The 18,436-nt window shown below is 36.1% G+C and overlaps 1 protein-coding gene across 2 annotated transcripts in view; it reads left to right on the plus strand.

The window, feature by feature from the left end:
- Positions 1-18,436, plus strand: part of CLYBL (citramalyl-CoA lyase) — a 219,459-nt gene that overhangs the window by 51,434 nt on the left and 149,589 nt on the right. The window lies entirely within an intron of this gene.

The raw sequence follows: 18,436 nt of genomic DNA on the forward strand, positions 1-18,436 counted from the left end.
TTTTACAACTAAAACAGCCCTATTTTTTTTTTGCAAGAGATCAGTATTATTGTACAAACAATAACTGGTATAGATGCTGTATTGTTTAAAATTCTTTATTAAATGTAAATAAATTGTCCATAATTAGATCATGTAACTAGTAGCAGTTAACATTCATATTTTTATCAAGTTATTGCATTTTTTTTATCACCAGCAATGCAGAAATGGATACAGAGAATGTCTGAGAAAATACACTGGTTGAGGGAGCAAGGGAGAGCATATCAAAATACAGCCTGGAAACAGTGGGCCAAATTCTCTGTTGGAATAAAGTGATGCAACTCCATTTACCTCAAAGAAGCTTTGCCAGTAGAAAATTTAGCCCAATAATTTGGTATGGGATCATAGCTGACATATCTTTCTTTCACAAGAGCTGCATGAGATGAAAGGAAATGTATATTTTTATGTAATTTAGTGTTATGTTGTACCAAGAATAAGTGAGAGGGTCTCTGTTTCAACCATGCTCCATGAAGATTAATCTGATTGTTGTCTGATGCAGTTCTACTTTTGCTTCTTGGTGAGCTGTTCAGAGCATACATGCAAAAGTGATTCATCTCTGCACTTCTTAGCTGAGATAACAACATTGCAAACCCTACTGTTAAGGTTAACCTGTGCACTGCATAAGGACAGCAGATGGAAATTCTGGTTTGCAGCCACTGCAAAAAAATAAAAACATGTTCCAAAGGGAAAAGGATCTTGTATTTCTGTGTTTGAACCTTTGATCTTCATTCACATCTGAAGGAAAGAGTAGACCTTTTGCTGAAGACACATGGCTTTGCATCTGTGAAAACACAGCTGTATATAACAAAACAAAACTGGTGAAAAATACAATGGTTTTGCTGTGTCAGTTTGGTTGCTAATGTTCAAATTCTTTACAAATATTGTCTTTTGATGGATCTTTCAGAAACTCTCTCTGACTTTACGCCATAGTTTACTGAAGTTTTATTCTGCAGAGTTTGAAGTTCATAGGAATGATTGAGATATCTGCTCTACAGCCTTTTTTAAAAGTGAGTTTTATAAAATAGTTTGGCACTTGGTCAAGAATAGTATTTTCCTAACCATGTCCTGAATAAGTTAAATGAAGAGTATGAAAACCTATGGCAGAAACTCAAATTGACAAAGTAGTCCTAAGAAAGCGAGCCTTGACTCAAGAAGAAATACCTTAAGCAGCAGCATTATTATTGTAGTTGTGAATATATTATAATTGTTGTTTTTCCTGAAGTATCTCAAAGCACTTTCCATTCGTAGAAGTATATTCTTCAGTGCTTTTATTCAAATCTCATTACATATGAGCACTGCAGCAGAACGGCTGGTAGGCATGTTTCTGTTGTCCCCTGTCTTCTCTAGCACATGCAGTGAAATGTGACCACATTAGCCTCACCTTCAAACAAACTCTACTGGATGCATATTCATTTCATAATCCAGTTCAAAATTGTCCCTCTCTCATGAGTTTATCATGAGTCTCACAATTTTTTTTTCTTAAAACCCGAGTAACTAGAATCAGGTTATTACATGAGAATCTCAACTTCGATTTTAAAAAAGAAAGAAACTAGTCCTCATGGCTGAAGAGAAAAGCTTGAAAACATGAATTCCAAATGCTCAAAGATCAGAAGACAAATAAAAAGAACCCCAGCATTGTTATTTTTATAATCTCATGATTTTAACCCAATTTCATAATTGGGGGGGGGCCCAACTCATGATGTTTGATCTTTTGAGGTTGGTAATATTGCTTCTTGTTCTTAAAACTCTTCCTGGGGTTACAGCAACCTAATTCGGGAATCATAGGCCAGATTCTTGAAGGTATTTAGGTGCCTATAGGTGCAGATAGGCACTTCATGAGGCTGTCAAAAGCACCTAAGTAGGTTAGGATTGTTTTCAGTGGGACTTAAGTGAGGAACCTGCTTAGACTCTGAAAATCTCACTAGGTGCCTATCTGCATCTTTAGACATCTAAAAACCTTCGAAAATCTGGCCTCCTGTCTCGAGTCTCCTCCATACTTTCTCAGTTCATCTAACATTTGTCTCTTTTTTGTCTCTCCATACAGTCTGGCTATTATTGGTGCAGGAACCTTTTCCTTTGCAGCTCTTACTGTCAGGAACATCCTTCTAGTGTCCCTCTGCCAAACTGACTCATCTGTTTTCAAATCTTACCTGAACAGCTATGTCCCCTTGTCCATATCTGTTATTTTCTCTCTCCTGATGTTACTTAATTCTTTAATTGTATTGTAAGGCATTTTGGAATACAGGTTGTCTAAAAATACACAATATAAAATAAGCATGCTTGTGACCGTGAGTTGCATTATCATCATCTATCTCTAGGATGAATATAAGGGATGAGGAATTCATTCCTTTATTGTTTCCTCTCTCTGCCTTGTGTTTTGTACTGGAAGGGTATACTGTTTATTGTCTCCACAAACAATGAAATTATCCCCGATAATGTCACGGCAAACCTGGTGGCTGAACTTTGTGACTTTGTCCTCACCCATAACTATTTCACATTTGGGGACAATGTGTACCTTCAAATCAGCGGCACTGCTATGGGTACCTGCATGGCCCCACAGTATGCCAACATTTTTATGGCTGACTTAGAACAACGCTTCCTCGACTCTCGTCCCCTAATGCCCCTACTCTACTTGCGCTACATTGATGACATCTTCATCATCTGCACCCATGGAAAAGAAGCCCTTGAGGAATTCCACCATGATTTCAACAATTTCCATCCCACCATCAACCTCAGCGTGGACCAGTCCACACAAGAGATCCACTTCCTGGACACTGTGGTGCTAATAAGCGATGGTCACATAAACACCACCCTATACCGGAAACCTACTGACCGCTATTCCTACCTACATGCTTCCAGCTTTCATCCAGACCACATCACAAGATCCATTGTCTACAGCCAAGCTCTACGATACAACCGCAGTTGCTCCAACCCCTCAGACAGAGACAAACACCTACAAGATCTCTATCAAGCATTCTTACAACTACAATACCTACGTGCTGAAGTGGAGAAACAGATTGACAGAGCCAGAAGAGTACCCAGAAGTCACCTACTACAGGACAGGGCCAACAAAGCAAATAACAGAACACCACTAGCCATCACCTTCAGCCCCCAACTAAAACCTCTCCAACGCATCATCAAGGATCTACAACCTATCCTGAAGGACGACCCATCACTCTTACAGATCTTGGGAGACAGGCCAGTCCTTGCCTACAGACAGCCCCCCAACCTGAAGCAAATACTCACCAGCAACCACAAACCTCACAACAGAACCACTAACCCAGGAACCTATCCTTGCAACAAAGCCAGTTGCCAACTGTGTCCACATATCTATTCAGGGGACACCATCATAGGGCCTAATCACATCAGCCACACTATCAGAGGTTCGTTCACCTGCACATCTACCAATGTGATATATGCCATCATGTGCCAGCAATGCCCCTCTGCCATGTACATTGGCCAAACTGGACAGTCTCTACGTAAAAGAATCAGTGGACACAAATCAGACGTCAAGAATTATAACATTCAAAAACCAGTGGGAGAACACTTTAATCTCTTTCGTCACTCGATTACAGACCTAAAAGTTGCAATTCTTCAACAAAAAAACTTAAAAAAAAAGACTCCAAAGAGAGACTGCTGAATTGGAATTAATTTGCAAACTGGATACAATTAACTTAGGCTTGAATCGAGACTGGGAGTGGATGGGTCATTACACAAAGTAAAACTATTTCCCCTTGTTCATTTCCCCCCCCCCCCCCGCCACTGTTCCTCAGACGTTCTTGTCAACTCCTGGAAATGGCCCACCTTGATCATCACTACCAATGGTTTCCACCATCCCCCCCTCCCCCCGCCGCCCTGCTGCTGGTAATAGCTCACCTTACCTGATCACTCTCGTTACAGTGGTATGGTAACACCCATTGTTTCGTGTTCCCTGTGTATATAAATCTCCCCACTCTATTTTCCACTGAATGTATCCGATGAAGTGAGGCGTAGCTCACGAAAGCTTATGCTCAAATAAATTTGTTAGTCTCTAAGGTGCCACAAGTCCTCCTTTTCTTTTGCGAATACAGACTAACATGGCTGCTACTGTGAAACCAATGAAAGAAAGGTTTGCAAAAAGAAAGTATGGCTGTTTTTGTATTTAAAGCACATGGCATGCAGTCAGGAGATTAACATTTTATTCCTCACTCTGCCATAGACTTTCTGTGAGATCTTGCGTGAGTCACCAACTTCTCTGTGCATCCTGCATCTGTAAAATGGGGCTATTTCCCTACTTTTCAGGGGTGCTAAGGATAAATTAATTAATGTTTGCATAGTGCTTTGAAATTTTCAGATGGAAGATGATCGATTACTGCAGAATGTTATCCTGTGACTGAATAGATGCACCCCAGAATTACATAATGCATACACGCCACAGGGTGGGGAATGCTAATTGAGAAAGCAAGAAGACTGCCCACTGTAATTTTTTGTCATAGATATTTTCCTTTTCTTCAGAGGGAACAAATTGGAAAGGGAGCTGATGGTGTGCACACGGCTCCCTCACCATGCATTGCCTCCTAGTTTTCCTCAATAGTAATAACAACAGCTTCATTAGCAAGCTGACAAAAAGAATAATAGGATTTTAAAATAATAATAATAATAATTAATTAATAATACTGACAACAGTGAGACAACAACTCAGTCTCTGTCTCTGCACCAAGCAGAAAGTTTCCTCTTTGAAGTGATTGCTTCCCTCCTCATTTCAGGAGGGAAGGGGAAAAAAAACAATTGTAAAGATCTAAAGCAACTGAGGAATGCTAAGCTGATGTCTTTCCTCTCTCTTGCTTTCCCCTCCCCCTAGGAACAGTGAGTTTGCCCTGCTGTTTAGAGGAGCTTACTGTAACATGGTAATCTTGCTTTGTGGCCAGTGGGTGGTGATATAGATAGAAAAACAAGTAAAGGGGGAAGAAATAAGGGGTGCTGGGGTGAATATCAGGATGGGGACAATATCCTCTGTAAAGGCACAGCTGATGATTTTTAAAGAAACAAAAAACACAGCTGCATTTTGTTCCTGGAACAGTGGGTGTCACCACAGCCTCTGTTTTTAACGCCTTGAATCTATAATAGTAGAGTTGTAAGTCTATTAATTTTTCAGGTAAAATGAATCAAGATTTCCTTTTGATGTGGCAACTGCTTAATTTTATATTCAGGGAGAAAAATTCTATCCTGCCCTCTGCCCCCCCTTCCATAGTTTAAAAAGAAATATTTCTGATATAGATACCTAAACAACTTGCATATGGTGAGTCCCTTTAAAAACTAGACTCAGTTTAAGTTTTTAAACATTGTGATAATCCCGTTTTAGTTATATGAAAAATCACAAATGGTAAAAGCAAAGTATACATCTTTTTAAATGCAGCCACTCTGGAAGTGTGTGTGTATTATCTCTAATAGAGGTAACAAATATTTCCATTCAACTATATATTTCTTCTGAATGACATCATCTCATAACATTAACTGGCTTTGACCATCAATTGAGGAGGCTATAAATGACTGTTCAGTCTTTTTTTCTATATATACTTTTGCCTATATCATTTTCCTTTAAGGTATATTGAACATATTGATTTATACAATCTCTTGCTAGTTCAGGGATATTTAACTGTTAGAATCAAGATATTTCCTCTTCTGTTTTTTTAAAAAAAATATTTATTCTTAACATCTTCCAAAATTATGGGATGGTCATGTTCCCATAGTGCCACTTTGCAGTGTATTCACAACAATTTGCAACTTTTGAAAGCAATTCAGAGTTTCTTCTGAACTTATTGAAATGCATAGATATGTTAAGCAGGAAAAAAAGTGTCTTCTGTTTCACTGCATATGCTAAAAGCACAGCTTGACTTTTCCCCCAGCATTTGTTAGTCACATCCTGTTGTCCATTGTTTTGTTGTTTGTTGGTGGTAGTGAATGCAATGTATTTAATGTTAAAGTGCCAGTGTTTCTATTTCTTATGATATCACAGAAATCACATAAGGCTTCTTAAAAATTACAGTATAAAATTGATTTTCATAATGAATACGAATTGCAAAAGTGAGTGCATAGAAGAAATCTGTAGGATTATACCAGCTAAGTAATCTTTGAAAATGCGTCTGAGCGCTTTGCAATTGAATGCATAGAAATTTACTGTATTTCACATAATAGGTTACATGTACAGTACTTTTTTTCCTTTTTGTAAGCATTAAAAGAGTGACCACTGGCCACTATAGATGAATTATTTATTTTAAAAACATGATCTGAAGACCACAGGAAAGCTATTTATAACAGACCTATTTCCAGCACTGGAAAGGAGGAGGTGGTTACATTATTTTCAGATTATGAGCTTCTTAGGGAAACAGAAACAAATAGACTCCTTTAGAAAAAGGTGAACTGAATATATTGAGAAACTGTACTGGCTATCGTGGCATTAGTGTTCAAAAATCATTTTATTAAAAAGGATTCAGAGAACAAATTTATGATGTTGTTATGGCAACTGAAATACTTAGCTGAAATGTGCGTATCTAGAACATAAGATTGTAAAAAGCCAGTAAAACAAGAACCATATTGTATTTGGGAATACAGATTGAACAGTGGTATCCAAATATGATTCCTCTACTGCAGCAATCGCTATTTTTGCATGTCTTATCATGGTGATGCTCTAATGAAACTGGCTATAAGGAATTACAATGTTAACTACCATTAAATGTAGTTTAGGGTTTGGGTTCTTTTTTTGTTTTTGTTTTTTTTTTTGCCATTTGATCTGTTGGAGGGTGATGTTTCATTAGATATTGTATTTGCTTTTTTATAACACACAGCTTAATGTTATATTGCTATATTCTCACATGTTAATGGTCCCTTTTGTCTGTTGTATATCTCCTCCTTGCCTCCCTCAGGAATATCAGAACTGGTAGGAGTGAAAATAGCAGAACATTCCCCTTAAACCTTTAAACTATTAAATTTTCACCCTCTTTTGAGAATATGATTACATTTTATTTTTGGTTATGAAGCCATAAAATGCACACTACATTTTCAGTCTCAAGTCTTTTAAAAACAGTGGCAGAAATATTTGTGACCAACATTTGTTGAATTCTACTGTAACATGCTTAAGAAACAAAAAGTCTTATACAACATCTGAAATGCATGAATTTGCCAAGTATCAAATTTCAGTGGATTTGTAGGTTGTTGGTTTTGTTATTTTGTTCTTTGTTTTGCAACTTCTTAAAAAAAATTACATTAAAAAAAAGAGATGGGTGTTACATTAAACAATTTTATAGATGTTGTTAATCCACTATGAAAAAAGACAAATGAAACTGCACTACTTGAAATCTCAAAAGTTTGCTATCACTTATTTATAAATTGTGCAATCCTTATTCAGTGGGAGTTATTTCTGAGTAAGTAGAGACCCTCTATTTGCAAAAATTAAATTTTTTTCTTGTTTAAAATATTTTCTGTAGTTGTGCATTGATAATTGTGCTTTAGATTTTCCCTGCAATTGCTCTGTTATTAAAATATTCTTGACATGAAAAACTGGGGGAGGAAGGGAAATCAAGGTTTTTAAGTAATTTTAGTTTTTATTTGTTTAAAAAAACACCTCCCACCTGAGAATCTGGTCTTAATTACAATTACAAATTTAAAAAATTCTGAAAAATTAAATCTTATTTCCCTAATATTTTGAGCCTAATTTTTAGTATTCTAATGCATAAAATTACATGACATTATTTAATTGGACATGAGAGTGTGATAAAAGAATTTCCGTTATGTGATGGATTAATTGTTTTCCTAATACTTTAAAGGCTGAGATCCAAACATTTTTCCATTCTATTGCAAAATTAACTGCAATAAATCTGTCAGACCCAATTATTCATTTAAAACATTCCACACTGATTAAATCTGCACATTTGTTTGTGTGTGTGCATGGGTGGGGGTGGGGGGGAAGAGAGAGGTGTGTATGTAAGGGGAATTCCAGTTTTATTTTGTTTCCTTTTAAAAAATTATAGTAGTTGCAAACAAATTTGGTCTGGAAAAATATGTTTAGCTAAATATTCTAACATGATAAACGAGATATGTTTAGACTCATGCATCTAAATCTCATGGATATTTTTTCATGTTTTAAGATTTAAGGAAAGGAAAGTTATAATATTTTGATGTGAGATGCTACCTGAATAGATCATATTTTACTTCTGGTGGGTCTTTCAATAGTTTGTTGATGTTTTTAAGGTCTCTAAACAAAGTCAGATGTGTTAACAGTCTTATTAACAATGTTAAAATGGAATTAACAGCTTGTGGATACTTCTAGAGCACAATAGCATGTCAGGCTACTCTGTCCCCTTATAAATTGTACCCTGCTGGCTTTTCTTTGTTTCATGTCCAATCAGCAAACTAAAGTTTTGTTGAGATAGAAGGCAGTTCAAGTGTTTCTGCTCCATCTGAGGGGAGGAGCTAATGTGGAATTTATCATTAGACCAATCCAGGCACAGCTAGATAGAAGAATGATCCTCAAATTTGGAAGAAGGGCTTTCTTGACCTGCTTGGCTCTCTGACCTCTGGCTTGCCATTTTGTCAGTTTAAAAGGCTTTTCCTATGTTGTAGCTTACTTTTATGGTCCTTTCAGTGGAACAACAAAAGCTTTTGTTTATTTAAGATGTACTTTAGTTTAGATTTCTGTTTATCTTTGTGACTTTTGTAATTCTGCTGTTTTGTAAAGATTTATCACTGAAATAGTATTGAATCTGACGTAGATAACTTTGATTAGAATTTTACAATTCATTTTAGACCACTTAGAAATATTTCTGAATTTAATTGCTTTTAATTTTTAAAAATAAGAAAATTGTCAGCTATTGTTAGACTTGAGTTTACCATATTTAGATCTGGTGCTAGGGAAAAGACTTCTATTTTATTTTTGACTCTCTTGGATTTACTTCATGCAGTCCTTGCTGAACTCCTCAGAAATGCCATCTGTCAAAGAATGGCTGTTTATGTCTAAAACTAACTGTTCAATTAAATCTTAATTTTTGTTTGGTATGACTAGAGTAACCATGGATTAATTCTCTTAGGAAATTTATTTTAAGTGGAGTGGTTGTAACAAGTGAGGAAACTATTAAACATCTTGTATTAGCTATGATAATTATACTTTGCACTTCTATACCAGCTTCCATTCAATGATTTCAAAACCCTTTACAATTCCTAACTGAGCCAAATAACACTCTGTGAGATAGAGAAGTATTATTATGCCCATTCGGTAGATAAGAAAACTGTCAGGCACAGAGATGTTGTAACTTGCCCACGGTCATACTGCAAGTCAGTGGCAGAGCTAGAATATACCACCAGAGTCCTGACACTCCATCTTATTCTCTAACCACGTAATCATATTTATTAGTGTAATACATTATTTAACTGGATAGCAAATGTTGAAAATATTTATAAATGTGTTCAGTAACTGCATCACATTAAGGAACTTTGTTGCTTTTTCTAGATAAAGTGCTGTGAATATTTTGCAAAATAAAACGTTCTTTCAAGAATGTTTAAAATTCTTGCCTGGCAAATGATACTTTTAACCTTCGTGTTTGTGTGTGTGTGTGTGTTTGTTTAAATTAAAGAAATATGACCATTCAACTGGATGTGCTGTTGATACATTATATAGAAGTAGCATTAATGCATAAAAACTTTTCCAAATATAAGCATATATAAAAATAAAACCATTATTGCTGTCAAATTCTAGAGGTAAGATTCGCATTAAGACTAGCCATTATTAAAATGATCTTATTAATCTACACAAAAGAGGTATGAGGTATTAACTAATTATTAGGAAAAAAAATACTGTCTTTAAGTAAGATTAAACAACTCTCTTCTACCTTGAGAGCTGCAAATATGTGCATTCATTGATTCTTCAATGTCTAACTTTTGCATGTAGAACTACAGTGTCTCATTTATTTATAAATAGCTTTGTGTTATGTACACATAGTTGTAATAATGTTTTTCAGTCATTGTCTTTGAAAGCTGGCTGTCCTGTAGGGTTATTTTCTGTGGCTATTGCACCACAGCAATAATGGCATGTAATGGCTTCCCACCTGCAGAATTCCCTGTGGACTAAAAACTTGCTAACAAACCTTAGCTTTTCATCATCCTGTGGCAGACACATTACCCATCTACAGAGTTTATTGTCATCATTTCAGCATGTCAATTGGATGGATGGATAGTTATGTGAAATTAGAGACATGCCAAATACTGTATGTCATGATACACAAAAAACTGTTAGAAATGGATGATGTGAGAGGGATTGCATTTGTCAGGACACTAAAAAGATTAAGAAATAGCATACTGCCCCCACCTCCACTGAGAAATACATCAGCATTTCATGTGGAGAACAGTAGGCTCTGACTGTGATTTCTGTTTTGGCTGGTGATGATCATTATGACTTACAATATTTCAGAACATCAGGACAAATTCAGGCCTTATTTGTTTTTGTTTTTGACACAGATACATGAACATTAATACTCTAAAAGCAGCAGTATCTGAGAGTGAATTTTGATAGTCTGTGTGCTGACCAGCCTCTCTACCCAGAACAACTGCTTTGTCTGCGAAGGATCAGTGTAGCGTGAACTCTGTGGGTTTTGAAGTAACTTAAAACAGTTGTGCCCTGCTGAACTGCCCCTTTCCTTTTGTTCACATATGCAGATGAAGCTCTCTGACTTTGGACCATCATGTTCTCATGTGTCTCCTTTAACCATCAGGAAGAGAAGAGCCAGCCAAATGTTATTTATTTGTTTTTGTTTTAGGTAGAGGGATGTTTTACTTCTAATTTAAGAACCTTTTAAATATCATAAACTCCACTGTGCTTTGCAGTTTAATTGTGTTTTGTACTGTCAGCCTGAAAAGTGTCATGACCAGATATCATTGTGTGCACACTTATCTCCTCTACTGATCTAAATATAATTTAGACTCTTCTTTTTTCCACATACCCTTTCCATTTTGCAAGGCATAACAAGTGACACAAATAGGTAACTTTACTGTTGTATCAAACAGTTGGTTTCATGCCGTTCCTGTGTCCCCATACAGCCAGGCTATGTCCAGCAAGATGGTTTCATCTGCATTATATGTAGGGTTAAATACATTTACTTCTGTTTATTTATTTTTATTTCATCTTCCGAAATAGTTATGCACAAGCTTTTAAATGTTTTTCATAACTATGCTACATGTCTTTGTCTATGTGGTAGAAGATAAGATTTTAAATCAAAAGAGTTTTTTTGTAAAATACAAACTAATGAAAGAAGCCTGTACACGATGTCCATGCATTTAGGGATCATCCTGACAGGTGCTGAACATCCTCAATTTCCACTGAAGTTCGAATTGTTGAGCATGTTCAGCCCCTAATATGACCAGGTTCTTAAAGAGATGTCTAATTAATAAGATTAAGTACAACTTGTTATTCCTTCAACTCATCAATACTATAACACTCAGGTTATTTTATATCAGTTTTATACAAGGAAAATGCAATATTTAATTCATATGTAACTATCCCTTAATAATGCAGGTGCTGGATTAAGAAGTGCTGGATTTTAGGTTATTTACAGGAATATTTCAATATTATGTAATGGACATATAAAACATAATAGAATATCCAGGTCATTTAACCTACTACAATGTAAAATGTGAATGTTATATACATATTTGTATTTTACAAAATGAAGTGGTATAATAGCTGGAGAATACTCTGAAATGGAACTAAAATGTCTCCTTCAGTTTAAGACTATAAAAGATGACAGACTAAGTAATTGAACAGGAGTACTTGTGGCACCTTAGAGACTAACAAATTTATTAGAGCATAAGCTTTCGTGAGCTACAGCTCACTTCATCAGATCCATAGAATGGAAATATAGTAAGATTATATATATATAATATATATGCACACACACACATACACATATAAGTTGGAAGTTACCATACAAACTGAGAGAGGCTAATTCGTTAAGATGAGCTATTATCAGCAGGAGAAAAAAACTTTTGTAGTGATAATCAAGATGGCCCATTTAGACAGTTGACAAGGTCAGCTACTCTGAAACCAGACTAAGTAACTGTGTGCAATACTATTATGTATGATAAAAATGTGCATTGCGTGTTTGGTATGAATCTTCTGGTACTGAGAGGTGCATTGTTTCTGCTTATCTCTAATACACTTCTGCAGAGTGAATAGTTGATAACTAGATCTCAAGTCCTTTTTTAAAATTGTTTTTTTTACTAATAAAGGGACAGTTGTAGTGAGAACCAGTAATGGGATTTAAACTTGTTAAGAGAATGTCTTGTGTTCATGAAAACTCTGTATTACAATAATACTTTGCATTTTTATTTTACTTTCCAGTGGAGGTCTCAAAGGATTTTACAAACATTAAGAGCTAGCTTTTGCCACCCTTACTTACATTAAACAAAACCTCAGTCTGCAAGCGGTCCCATTGATTTAAGTGGGAATACTTACACAGACATTACTATTTGGTGTGAGCGAAGGTGGCAAAAAAATATAAGTTAGGGCTCTGTCCTGCTCCCATTGCAACCAATGGAAATTTTTTAATTGATTCAAAAAATTCAGTATTGGGTCATTGAGCCTGATCATTTGAGCAGTTGAGAAACTGCTGCAAGGGGACTCAATGGCAGTTTAATGTGCTTGAACCATTATAATTATACAGGGTTACCATTGCTATTAGTTATTTACTGAAAAAATAATTAAGAGGGTACTGAATTTCTTTTTTCCTTTTCCTTTCAGTTTCTTTTTAAGTTTTAAGAGTACAGAAGCCTATATTAAAGTTTACACTCTTGGTGAAGCATAGCATGGCCTATATAATTTAGCATCTGATAATGTTATATACAAAACTGTGAATAATATCATTAAATAATGTATTAATTTCTTGGTGAACACAAATAACCCCCATTAATATTTGTAAAAGTTGCATGAGTGTATTGCAAGAAAACAAATCCCACAAGTTAAACCACAAAAGTTAAGAAATCGAAATGTACATTAGTACTTTAAAAACAAAACAGAACTAAATTATAAGAGCACATTAAATCCAAAAGAATACTAGGCCGTGATACCTTAAAAGGCTTACACGCATGCTTAACTTTACACACAATGAGGAGTCCCACTGAAGGTAAAGTTAAGCATGAGAGTAAGCACTACTTTCTGGAATGCCTTTATTTACTCTGTTTTAGCTAGCCATATTACGGAGCTATTGCAATGGATACATATGCAAACTAGAAAATGCTATCTAAAAGAATACTGTGCATTCACATTAGGCACTTTGAATGTTAAACTAAAAATAATAATAATAACAAGAAACCCTAACATGCATTTTGGACCAATACCAAATTTAATTTTAAAAAATTACCAGTTGGCTTTGAATTTTGGGAAATTGGGAAAACCTCTTAAATAAGAAAGCGGGTTTATTTATTTATTTTTGCAGTCCTGTAACAGAAAAATGGCCAAACTGTTGGACTAATTCATTTTAGATAAAACAGATGGGATTCTCGGATCATGCACCGTTAAGCCTTTCTTTGGAATTGGCGCCACTGTGACCAGAGAGCCCAGATGGCGCTTAAATCTGTCATTTTTTAACAACCCTACGTTTTTGATTTTATACCCAAACACACTGAGCTATTTGTGATTAATTACTGTCCAGATATGCTTGTGCTACAGTAACTTACTTAGATACGCTTAAAATAATTTTATTTAGAGAAGCTAGCTAAAAAAAGGCTAAGCAGGTGAAGAAGGACTCTCTGGAAGATATCTCAGCTACAGGTGGAGTGTCAGAAACTTGGATCTTCAAATACTTACACTGCATTCTAGAACAATGGTGGGCTTTGCTAATGGTTTCTATAAATAAAACAGAATTTTTTTAGGAGGTGCATTTTGGTGCATGATAATATTTTGAAGCTTATGATGGAGGCTTTTGCCTACTGCCTTACAAGTTTAAATTTCACCAAGTCTTCCACTTGTAGAGATTAGATCACAGCAGAGAGACAAACTGGTTATTTGACAGATATCAATGTTGCCTTTGAAGAATTTTTCTCTGTTTTATGTCTGGACAATAGTGATGTGTTTGACATGGTAGTGGACAATTAATTAGAGGTAGCGGAGCTGTCAGTCAGAGAGCCAGCTCTTACTTGATGAGCCTATTCCCGTGTGGTCTGGAAGGAGACCATTAAAACGTCATAAATCCTTGGGAAAAGACACGGGTTCCTACTCATTCTTTAATTTTAAATTAATCATGCTTCTTATTTCATTGGAAGCTTTTAATTGTTTTATTCTGGAATTTGACCTCTACATGAATTGGCACACTCATAGTGGACTGATTTCTATCCCTGTCATTGTGGGGGAAAAAGAGGAAGGAAGTGATGGCCCATGTTTTCTTTGGCTTTAATGTAGATATCAAAATATGTGGTCAGTAGGCTTGAAATGCTGCTGCCCATATTAGCTAGACTAGTTCAGGTTAATTAGAAACAAATACTGTGAAGAGAATCATCTGAGGGGATATTATTTCTTTTCCTAAGTTAAACAAAGTTTGATGCAGCTTTGGAATAATTGAATATAGAGAAAGTGTTTGACCAGATGAGTTGGAGCTTTCTCTTTTGAACCTGCAATCACTCTAGAATTTCAGGGCTCTCCTGTGCGTTGTGAAGAAATTGTACTGCACTTGTAACATGAGAATGGTAACGCCAATGGGTATATTTCTAATTCCTTTCCACGGTTAAGGGCACTCAGTAGTGTGATCTATATCACCCATGCTTTACACATTCGTAATCCAGCTGTTAGCCCCACAAACAAAAACAGCCAGTAATGTTAAAGATATCACTGTATCCAAGCTCACTCAAAGGATATTGCTTTTTGCAGATGATATACTATTGTTCCTAACTGAGGCTGAAATAACCTTACCTCATATGAGGCAGGAAGCCTAAGAATCTCTGGTGACACAGTAAATTTGAATCAATCTGTGGTACTTTCTTTTTCATATAAAGTCTCTAAGGAGGTGTTTGTCAATGAAGGTTTAAATTGTCTCTGAGGAAAATTAAACATTTTGGTACCTGCTGACTGCAGAGAATCTATTTTGAGTTAACATTCAATCAATGAAGCAATGCTGGGTACTTATTTGAATAGAGAAGTAGATCTCCCTTTGGTTCTGTAAGGTTGCATTGCCACAGTTTAAATGAATATGTTCTTCAAAATTGTTATATCTCTTCCAGATGGTTCTGGGATGGGTTCCACTGGTGATGTACACTCACATGAATAGCTTGGTGACATGGTTTATTTGGAGTAAAAACAGTCAGGTTGGCCAAGGCGATTTGGAATTACCTGAGAAATGAGGTTTGGCATTCCTTAATTTTTAGTTGAATTTTATGGCTCCTTGGAATACTTTAAGGATTCTACCTAGGTTTGAATGGAAAGTTCCCACTAAATTTACACCCCTTACCTTTATTTCCTTTTGGGGCCAATTGTAGGCATTTAACAAAATCCACTATTTTATTTTTTTCATGTAATCTGTATGGAACAGGATAGGGAAGTTAGGTGCTGATAGGCAAACAGTCAACAGAAACTGATAGGGAAAACCTCTTTTAAAATGGAAACTTACTGCTTTCATGACACAAACAAAATGTCAAGAGTGGGACAGTCAAACTCTATTGGCGGGGGGGACGGGGACACAGGGACGGGGACACGACATTCTGGAATTGTAAGACTAGTTCAGATTTTATGTTTCCATGCATCACATTTTCCATTGTTTAACATGAGTGAAAATCTTGCAGAAATCTCCAGTCATCACATACCATGGAATGGTGCATTGATATATTTTTTTCATTTCTTTAATAACCAAATTAATCTGAGTATATTGTTGCCTGTAGCAGTTTACGACTTCACTGAACCAAGCTTTTATGTAGGGACAGAGCACAAGATCCAGAGATGGGTAAGGCTCTGGTAAAACAGAATTGCTACTGGGGGGGGTCATTGACAGGGGCTCTGAGTACTCCGAGTGATATATTTAGCACCATTTCAACTGTCCAGAATGAAACTTAAACCCATAATGATGATCTGTGCTAATATTTCTGGCACTGGGAATCTTCTAGGGCTTCTGATATGGCATCACTATAATTATAACAGCCATTTTGGTATAAAGTTTACCATATTGCACATCTCCAATGTAAAATTCCTAATGATCAGGTTGTTTGGATTCGGTTGGAGAATGGTGGGGGGTGGGAGGTGTGGATGTGTGTGTGTGTGAGAGAGAGAGATATCACTCCATAAATATTTGCTGGAGAAGTAGTAGCAGCCAGGAGATATGTTCAGTGAGATGGAAATCTTCAGGGCCTCCTTAATTGTTGCAAATGGAAGAATGTTGAGAATGAATACTTTAGATCTAACTTAAAAGACAAAAATCCCCACTCTGAAACATGAGACACATCAAAAGTTAATGTGAAGTAATTGTTTTCTGGACTTATGTGGTCCAGTGTAGTCTTAGAAGCAGTGATGAGTTAAAAGTTAGGTTAAATTTAACCTCACCTAAGCACTAACTTTCCTTCCTAATTGTTATGCAACCTATGAGGTCTTACTTACAGCAATTATATTAACTTGTGTCAATAGGTTAACATTTGTTTTTGTTTTATGATTTAATGATAAGTTGGGAGAACATTGAATGGTTTCTGGTTTTTTAGGAGAATAGATTTATTGGCTTTCAGGAAAAAGGAGTCTGGCTATTGTCTGCTTCATCACTCTGTGAAACTGATGTTTGTATCTAGTACATTATAATGCTGGACAAAATGAAAATTGTATATTTATGAATATTTTTCCTTTTCCCAGTTTATACTATAATATGTACTACAAAGAAAGTGTACATAAAATATCAAACTTCAGTATCATGTTGCCGTGTGGAGATAATTTTTATGTTCAAGTTATAAACCTGAAATAGGAGTTCATCGTGAAAGAAATAATAGGCCCTTATCCTTAGTGCCACTGGCAGGCCTCTCTGTAATAAACAAACAGGGGGTACTTCATCTGTTTTAGGCTGTTGGAGTCCTGGTTAGAAATGGCAATTGGATGCTTTTTCCTCCTAATGAATAATTCTGTTTGGTAACAGCTCAATTGGCATTTAATGATAAAGTCTCACAAGATGATGCTTAAATGAGTCAGAATGATACTGTTGTGGTTTATCACTTCATTCTGAACCTTAGAAGGCTCTCTGTTATTTCACTTTCTCTCTCATTCAAGGCTACCTAATTACATGAAACACCATTAAAATCACTTTAGCAACAACAAGAATCTGTATCTTCTAGATTCCCCTTAAACTTAATTCATAATCACAGCTTCTTAGACAATGGGGCCACAGTTTTACATCTCATTTGTTAACTACAAATACTGTACACCATATTAAAATTTGCATTTAGAAAACCAACACTTTTTTTTTTGACTTTGCCATATACAGTGAAGCTTCTTAAGGTCCATTCGAAAGTTACCGTGGAAGTCCTATCACTGCTGACTAGAGTCGGCAAATTGTACTACTATCTCTTGAATTTTCAACATACTTTAGGACAGTTTTACCTGTGAGCAAACTAGTGTGTTCAGCTAGACAGTTAACACTAGAGTGCTATCTCTTTGTTTTTTAGCATACTTTTTTCTGGGGCTCTCAGCAATTAAATACCCTTCGCTGGCCTGAGCCAGTTGACTCGGACTGCAGGGCTGTAAAATTGTTGCATAGATGTTCAAGCTCGGGCTGGAGTCTGGGCTCTGGAACCCTGCAAGGGGGAGAAGGGTCCCAGACCCTGGGCTCCACCCTGAGCCGGATCATCTACACAGCAATTTTCATCCCTGTGAGTCCAAGTCAGCTGACCCGGGCCTGCTATGGTGTGCTGTGGGTCTTTTATTCCAGTGTAGTTGTACCATCTGTGTACAATTCCTCTTAAACCTTCTCTTCAAGTGAAGAGGACCCATCTCCTATTTTGAGCCTTTTAAGACTTCAAACACTCAAGAGGTTAGCCTCTTAATCAGCTTTACTGCTGGCAAAATCCAGGTATTTGATATGACTGAACTTTACCAATGCATTGAATAAGTAACAGTTCAACCATTTTAAGTAGCCAAAAAACCAAACATAAAATAACAACAAAAAGCCTTTACCTTTAAATTTATATTGATTTGTTTCTTCCTCATTTCCTCCAACCAGGGTGGACTTTTTGAGTAATACAGGCTACATTCCCAGTTTTCATTGATCAAGCCCTGCATCACCCAAGTCCATTGTTTAAATTTTCCTAGGCAAAATCCCAAAATGAATTCCCCTATTTCTCACAGCTAACTTAATTGTAGAGATAAAATGCCAGTGTTGGATGAGGAAGAAGGGACAAACATTGTTATAGCTCTTCCTTCTAT

The sequence above is a fragment of the Lepidochelys olivacea genome (genome assembly GCF_965140295.1).
Source record: "Lepidochelys olivacea isolate rLepOli2 genome assembly, chromosome: 1".
NCBI lineage: Eukaryota > Metazoa > Chordata > Testudines > Cheloniidae > Lepidochelys > Lepidochelys olivacea.